This window comes from Limulus polyphemus, unplaced genomic scaffold, assembly GCF_000517525.1.
Source record: "Limulus polyphemus unplaced genomic scaffold, Limulus_polyphemus-2.1.2 Scaffold2098, whole genome shotgun sequence".
NCBI lineage: Eukaryota > Metazoa > Arthropoda > Merostomata > Xiphosura > Limulidae > Limulus > Limulus polyphemus.
In genome coordinates, this window is record NW_013667708.1 from 107,491 (window position 1) to 116,160 (window position 8,670).

Here is an 8,670-nt window from a genome sequence, read left to right on the forward strand (position 1 = left end):
CAATTCAATGTCCTTCCTAAAGCAAAAAGCCCAGGACTGAACACAATACTCCAAATGTAGCCTAACCAGTGACCTATACCATGAAATTATAATCCCTTTCGACTTGTATTCAATATTTTTGTAGATGCAACCTAAAATCCTACCACTAGCAACAGCACACTGTTTGGATGGCTTAAGAGTTTAATCAGCTATTACACCAAGATCCCATTCTTTCATGACACTGTTAATGTTATTTCCATCCAAATTATACTTATAATTCAAATTATGATAACCCACATGCATTATCTTGCATTTATTATAATCAAAACTGATTTGCCATTTATTTGACCAACTCACTAAAATATCTAAATCCTTTTGTGAAGCAGCAGCATCCTTTTCACAGGTAGCAACACCTGAAAATCCAGAAACACCAAATCTGCACCTTTGCTCTCATCTACATAAGCAGTAATCTTTTCAAGAAATGTCAAAAAATTATAAGGTAATATTTTCCCTTAGTGAAACCATGTTGACTATCCAATAAAATTCTAAACTTTGTTAAAAGGTTTTGGCAAACATCTTTTATCGGACTTTCCAAAACTTTTCCCACAACTGATGTAAGACTAAGGGGTCTATAATTACTGGGGCAATTGTTATTACCTCCCATGAAAACAGGACTGAGATTAGCTAACTTCCAATATTTTGGCACCTCCCCAATATTTAAGGACTAACAAAAAATAGTAGCAAGTGGCTCACATATCTAATCCTTAACCTCCTTCAAAACCCTTGTGGTAATATTATCTGACCAAGAAGTCTTATCATTCTTTAAACTTCCCAATTTTTTCTCAACAAGCTCAGAATTAATGCAGTCATCTTGTTCGATCTTGTTTCCATTTATCAACTGTTCAAGATGTGGAATACTGCTTAAATCTTCGTTAGTAAATTTTGAAGAAAAAACAAAATTTAATAATCTAGCCATCTCATAATCATCAGATACAATCCTTTCTTTATCATCCCTGAAAGATCCTACTCCCATCCTAACATTTTGTTTATCCTTAATATATTTAATTTTTTTGTTTGTAGTTAAGCACAAAGCTACACAATGGGTTATCTGTGCTCTGCCTACCACGGGTATCGAAACCAGGTTTCTAGCGTTGTAAGTTCACAGACATACCGCTGTGCCACTGGGAGAAGCAATGTATTTAAAGAAATCCTTACTGTTAATTTTTACATTTTCAGCCAACCTTTTTTTATAGATCCTTTTTGATGTCCTAATTTCCTCTTTTACCAACTTTCTTGATCTTTTATAATCTTCTAAATCTCCCATCATACCAGTCAATTTAAATTTCTTAAATTTATTACGCTTTTATTTAATTTTGTCTCTTGTATCCTTTGTAAGCCAACTTGAATTTTTACTTGCAGTCACCCTTTTCTTTGTATAAGGAGTATGTTTACCTAGAATTTTTAAAAATTATCTTACAATTTTTCCACATCTGATCAGTGTCTCCATATAACTTATATCATTAAACTTGACAACAAAGTAATCTTTATTACAAGTTAAAATTTTGTGATATATTTGAAAAGATTTTAGATAGTTCGATTGGTGTTAAAAAGTATCTATTCATAGCTTTTCTAACCAACAGTTATTTCATCTTTCCTTTTATTGCTCTAAAGTGATAATAACTGAAATATTAAAATCAAAGAAGAAATATTTATTTAGAGTTAGGGCTCTCGATTCGCAGCCTGCAGGTCGTGGGTTCTTATCCCTGTCACCGACCGTGGTCGCCCTTTCAGCCGTGGGGACGTGACCGTCAATCTCACTGTTCATTGGCCAAAAGAGTAGCCCAAGAGTTGGCGATGGGTGGTGTTGATTAGCTGCTTTCCCTCTAGTCTATCACTACTGAATTAGGAGATGGCTCGTGTAATTTTGCGCGAAATTCACAAGTCAAACCAAACTATTGAAAACTACCGTAGGCCAACTACTGTTAAATGTCCTAAAGTAGAGTATTTGGAAGTCGTTTGCGTGAAATTGTAAATCAAAATTGATTTAAGTGGTAGGCACATGCGTTACCGATACTATTTAAATAAAATAAATGATATACTATATGACGAGGAAGGATCACATATAAGTACTAGTTACGTAGTGCGCATTAATTACAAGTACCAGATGCCTAATTAATAATCACTATTTAAGTAGTTTATTTGAAAAATAAGAACTATTAAGTTGTGCACAAGATTTATAACTTAGTGCGTGTGAGTTATAAGTATTATTAACCTCCGCAAACTAGCAATGCGTTAAAAACCAATAATCAAGTTTGTGATAATATACACATTAGACTGCTCAGTTGTGATTGTTGTCTTAGGCCTACAACTATTCAAGTCGTGTGCTAGAATTATATTAGGTGAGTAATGTGAAAGATTATTAATTACTATATTTGTAGTGCACATCCCAAATAATAATATGTAATTTGTGCGCATGAATCCTAAAAAGTGTTGTTTTTTATTGGATCCAATATTCTGATAGAAGTCCACCTGATTGTCAACTTCCACTGCTTCTGAGACGATTATAGTTTTGGCTTCTATATCGTCAATAAGTTGATATAAGATAAATATTGGGGGGGGGGGGTATTTTTGCTGTTGTTGTCTCCATCCATGAAATGTTTAATAAACAGTATACAGATCTTAAAGACCTACTAGCCTGGTTGTTTCCAGATGATACTTTTAATTTTTTCAAAGTTTGGTCATCGTGTTTAAATGTAGCAAATAGTATTTCTAACTGATTATTAATAGTTCTGATACACTATAGTCATTGTGAAAAATAAAGAGTTAAAACCTGTAATTAGATCAATGTTGATCATAGACAAAACAAAGTATTATCAGTATGAAGTTTTAAAACAGCTATTTATAGAATAATAGATTTATTTGTGTACAATGTTTCGTCTCTAACTGTGAGAAAAGATGACATACAACATTTAAAGTAGCTATTCCACAAATAGTGTTTCAAAACTTCATACTGCTGATACTTTGTTAATCTAATTACAGGTTTTATATTTTTGGCCCCCCAGTGGCACAGCGGTATGTCTGCGGGCTTACAACGCTAGAAACCGGGTTTCGATAACCGTGGTGGGCAGAGCACAGATAGCCCTTGTGTAGCTTTGTGCATAATTAAAAACAAACAAACAATTTATATTTTTGTTTTCACAATGGCTATGTAACAGAGCTATTAATTATTAGCTATAAATATTATTTGCGTTTATACACTAGGGTTCTTTTTTCTCAAATATTTCAGAGATACCTTTCTGTAACGTCGTATAGGTGAATTTTGCTTTAAAACCGAAATAATAAAACATCATAACATCTATTTAGTTCGTCTGAAATCTTTCATTTTTCTGAACATAGCAAATGTAATTGCAATAACTCGTTCATGTGTTAAGATTCTCAAACTAATCATATTGTTGCTCATTCGGAATTAATTATGTTATATAGAGAAAAATATGCATACGGCAAAAATAATTTGAAAACGAAAAATGGCAATACACAGAAATGAAAATCCCCCTGATAGATCAGCGGTAAGTTTAAAAACTTGCAACGCTAAAATCTGAGGCTTAATTACCCGCGTTTGATAGAATGTAGACAGCCTATAGTGAAGCTTTGCACTAACGAGACAACAACAACAACAGAAATGAAAACAAAAACGCTGTAAAACCTCTCTATAAATATATAATTTTATAAGATTTAGACTTCCGAGTAAAATATACATTTATAAGATTAATGTAAAACTTTAAATAAATAAGAATGTAGAACACTTGAGATGAAGAATACGACGTTTTTAATTTAACCCTGCAATATCCTATATCAACAAGCTAATATGTCTTTACTGAACGATATTGTCTCAACACAATCAATGAACATAATTTTTTCTTCAGAATTAAGAACTACGCTAAAGGTTTGTTTATTGAACAGAGGACTTTCAATACAAATTATATTCTGAGTTATTATTATTATTTTCGTTCTATGATAACTCATTTTTATGACTTACATAAAAATAAATATTTTAAAGTATTAATATGCTGTAATACGATTGCTTCGTCTAGAGAATATTTGTTGCCTCAGAAATTTCCAGCAAATAAAAAAAAATTAAACTAGGCAAAAGTCCTTAAATACAGAAAACGTATTCAATTTATAACCTTTGTTCCAGCTTATAGTACAAGGTCGTACTATTATACATATTTATTACATTCAAATGATTTCGAATTAATTTCTTTAATGCATTCAAAATTTCATAATCCACAACAACAACAAGCAAACAGAAACGTTTCTGTGCTCTTTATTTTGAACTTTTATTTTCATCAAATTAAGTTATGAACTCCATTAAAAAACTTTCTGAAGATTCGCTTTCTTTACCTACTAAAGTAATACTTGGAAATTAAGAATTATTCGTATGAAATAAGTGTTTTGTAATTACGATAAAAACAAACTTTAATTGGATTATAAAAACATCTACTTCTCTTTTATCTAACAACGTATTACCTTCAATACATTACGACCAACTTCAACGGATTACATATTGTCCTAATGAACAATAAAGTTATTTAATAAGCATAAACTTTAGCGTGCAATATGGAAGTATATTATAGAACTATCGGCAATTCACAGATTTATGTAATAGCAATTATTTTGTGGAAGTGTGAGTTAATGTTAATAAGTTTAATTGAAAAAGAAATTCGATGTAATTTATTTCCTCTTGAAAATTAAACAACGACAGCTGTGAAACATAATCATAATTATATTACTCCATTCATTCACAGGTAGTGAATATATAAGCAAGCATTTAACGGAGTTCACATATTATGAAGCCTTCCGCACATACATACATATATATATATATATATATATGTATGTGTATTTATAAGAACATGCCAATTAATTCTACTGTCTTATAATACGTAACGTTATAAAGTATTTAACGCCACTAGTCACACTATATCATTGATGCAGTTTTATATGGCGACTGGATTTGAAATATGCAGATAGCAGAACACATCCTTCCTGAATAATACTTATTATTTTGAGAAACCCTGGTTTTATTAAATACGCACTTACAACCCTTTCGGATTTTCATCCCAAAAGTTATGATTTTATAAAGACACAGATATTTGTTTACTGATTTCGCAGAACTGTTATTTGTATCTTATTTCTACATATATAATAGTTTCTGTTTAGATAATCTGTGACTTGCACCACTAAAATCATCGTTGGTTTTTTTCGACGATCTGTATGCTATACATATGTACTGGTCACATACACTCGTGCATAAGTTTTAAATAGAAGAGCGTTAAAAATAATTACAATACTGCTCTGGCCCATCCTATACGTTGAACGTATAAGAAAGACAAACACATAATGCATATCTATGTAAATTATTTGACTACAATATTCAGTACTGTGTACATGTAACAAAACCTATTTATGTAGATTATTTGACTACAATATGCAGTACTGTCTATATGTAACAAAACCTATTTATGTAGATTATCTGACTACAATATGCAGTACTATCTACATGCAACAAAACCTATTTATGTAGATTATTTGACTACAATATTAGTACTGTCTACATGTAACAAAACCTACTTATGTAGATTATTTGACTACAATATGCTGTACTGCCTACATGTAACAAAACCTATTTATGTAGATTATTTGACTAGAATATTCAGTACTGTCTGCATTTAACAAAACTTATTTATGTAAATTATCTGACTATAATATGCAATACTGTCTACATGCAACAAAACCTATTTCTGTAAATTACTTTGAATACAATATGCAGTACTGTCTGTATGTAACAAACCTATTTATGTAGATTATTTGACTACAATATTCAGTACTGTCTACATGTAACAAAACCTATTTATGTAGATTATTTGACTACATTATGCAGTACTGTCTACATGTAACAAAACCTATTTATGTAAATTATTTGACCACAATATGCAGTACTGTCTATATGTAACAAAACCTATTTATGTAGATTATCTGACTATAATATGCAATACTGTCTACATGCAACAAAACCTATTTATGTAAATTACTTTGAATACAATATGTAGTACTATCTACCTGTAAAAACTATTTATGTAGATTATTTGACTACAATATGCAGTACTGTCTATATGTAACAAAACCTATTTATGTAGATTATTTGACTACAATATTCAGTACTGTCTATATGTAACAAACCTATTTATGTAGATTATTTGACTACAATATTCAGTACTGTCTACATGTAACGAAACCTATTTATGTAGATTATTTGACTACAATATTCAGTACTGTCTACATGTAACGAAACCTATTTATGTAGATTATTTGACTACAATATTCAGTACTGTCTGTATGTAACAAAACCAACACGAACTAACATGAGTGAAAGCAAAGGTTTTTTATTGTTTTTTTGTGTTTTTTTCTTATAGGAAAGCCATATCGGGCTCTCTTATGTGTCCACAGAAAGAAATCGAACCCCTGATTTTAGCGTTGTAAATCCGAAGACTGAAAACAAATAAGAATATTTTACAATATATCAATCATCAGGCCAGCTGGGCAACTACAAACATAATATTGGTCCCAGGTTCTCTGTATATCTATCTATATATAAATACATATCAACTGTTATGGTGTGAACGAGATTAAGTAAGTGAATTGTAATTATTATTAAGTTTATTCAAAATACTTTACAAAGCAAGTTTTTATGGTAAAAGTTCATAATACACTTATTATATTTTTATTTTAACACTATTTATATTTATTATTACTATTTTAATTGAATTAACTTTACTTTCACTCACAAGAACTGGCGAATCAGCTAGCCAAACTTTGTGTTCCAGCATAGATAAATAAATAGATATGCATGAGATTTATTGATATATCAAGAATAATTACAAGCGTAAAATAACAAAGTTAATGTCTCTTTTTTTTTTTACTAATTGCCTTCTATAGATATATCACTTTACCTTTGTATTTATAAGGAAGAGACAGACGCTGGATCGCTTTCTGGAATCGGTTTTCTTCGTCAGCACATAAATTGCTCAGTTACATAAAATCTTACAAACGATAGCGAAAATTTTCATTTTAAGCATTTGTGAAATTTGTAGAACGTGAGCTGTGCAGCAGCTTTACTATTGTTGGTTTCTTCACGTGCATGTCTAGTGACACGATATAACACACAATCCTAACGCTCTTCACTTATCAATGAGTCTAAAGTACTTCGCTAGTTTTGCAGGACTGAAGAAGAGGACAAAAGAGCATGCGTTGTTACTTGGTGTCAGTAATCGTGTTCACATCTTGTGAGAGACGTTTCGCATTAAACATTTTACCTTTGAGAGTCCGCTTGTACCGAGGATTTAAAAAGTAAGGTCAAGGGAAAGGTTAGAAAATTGAAAGAATATTTATATATATATATCAGATAACTTTGTTTAGAACCGTACATATTTCGTAATTATTTACAAGTAAAAATTTAACGACCGTTTTTATCAGCGACAGGCTGAAAAGTCCTTTTAAAACTAACATTTGGGAATCGGTTGTCATAGTTGATGTCACACTAATGCACAGTTCTCAGTGAAAAATAACCATCACTTTAGCCTGAGATCATATAGGAAAGGATATGTTAACAGAGGAATCGTTAATAGAGAAAGTTTTTTATGAGAAGGGGTTGAAATAACTTAGACAGCAATTACTAAGGTGATGAGTGGTGAAATGGGTGGCAGACTCAATGATTGACGTTCCAGAATGTTACGATTCCCACAAGGAACTTTATTGTTTAACAACTACCTCGAGTTCTTTGTGAAGAATCCCATAGACAATTTCCTGCTACTTTATACATCATTTCATTTCAGAAAAATATCGGGATAATCCAGTAGAAAAAACAAAAAAGAACTTACTGAATGATAGCCAGTGATGCTTGCATAGAGACACATAATATAAAATCCGACGCTAAAGATAAGTGAATCAGTTAGTTGCTCTCTGAGTTAGCCACCATGTTAGCCAGTCAAGCCAGAATCTTGTGCCTGCCCCAAGCCTAAATTAGCAGCACTCTTCACTATAAATCAATGTTTAGTTCAACCATAATCTGTCTTTTGTATTATTATGATAGTTTCTTTTAAGATTAGTGCTAACTCAAAAAATAAATGTAGATGAACAGTACAGCTATGTTGGGAGAGAGATTTGTATAATGGTAAACAGTACTTATAATATCTACTGAAACCCAAATGTCAAGCCAATGTACGCTTGTTTTTACTTCAACAAGTTGGTATCTTTCAGTATTTATGTCATTAATGCAGTAAATATAATGTATGTTGTTGTTATTACGAACTTTATCTCTGTATTCTTGTTTTTAGTAAACCTTTTCTGATTGAAAATCTGCGTAAAAATTAACGACTGCATTTGTATCACTTCCATTTTATGCACACTGTAGTCTACCAGCACCATTTGGAATTTACATCCACCCTCATCTGTAATTCTCTGTCTTTCTCTGTCTCTACTATAATACAGTAAGTTCTCAGATATCTGATAAAATTTCAACTTGTTCTGCAAATGCATTGAACTCGTGGATGATGTTAGAAGCGACAAAAGGATGCAGACACTGCTATTTTGGTTTTTTTTTTCTAATCCGAGAAGTCAGAAAAAGAAATACAC

General features: G+C 31.3%; 1 protein-coding gene across 3 annotated transcripts in view; it reads right to left on the bottom strand.

Annotated features, from left to right (window-relative positions):
* The window catches only part of LOC106465933 (glycine receptor subunit alpha-2-like), a 36,962-nt gene extending 29,668 nt beyond the window's left edge, over positions 1–7,294 (bottom strand). The window contains exon 1 of one of the 3 annotated variants that reach the window (XM_022393895.1): positions 6,990–7,294. The gene's annotated coding sequence lies outside the window, so the exon portion shown is untranslated. The remainder of the gene's footprint in view (positions 1–6,989) is intronic. The other 2 variants (XM_022393897.1, XM_022393896.1) reach the window with 2 other exon arrangements.
* Positions 7,295–8,670: the final 1,376 nt, after the last annotated feature.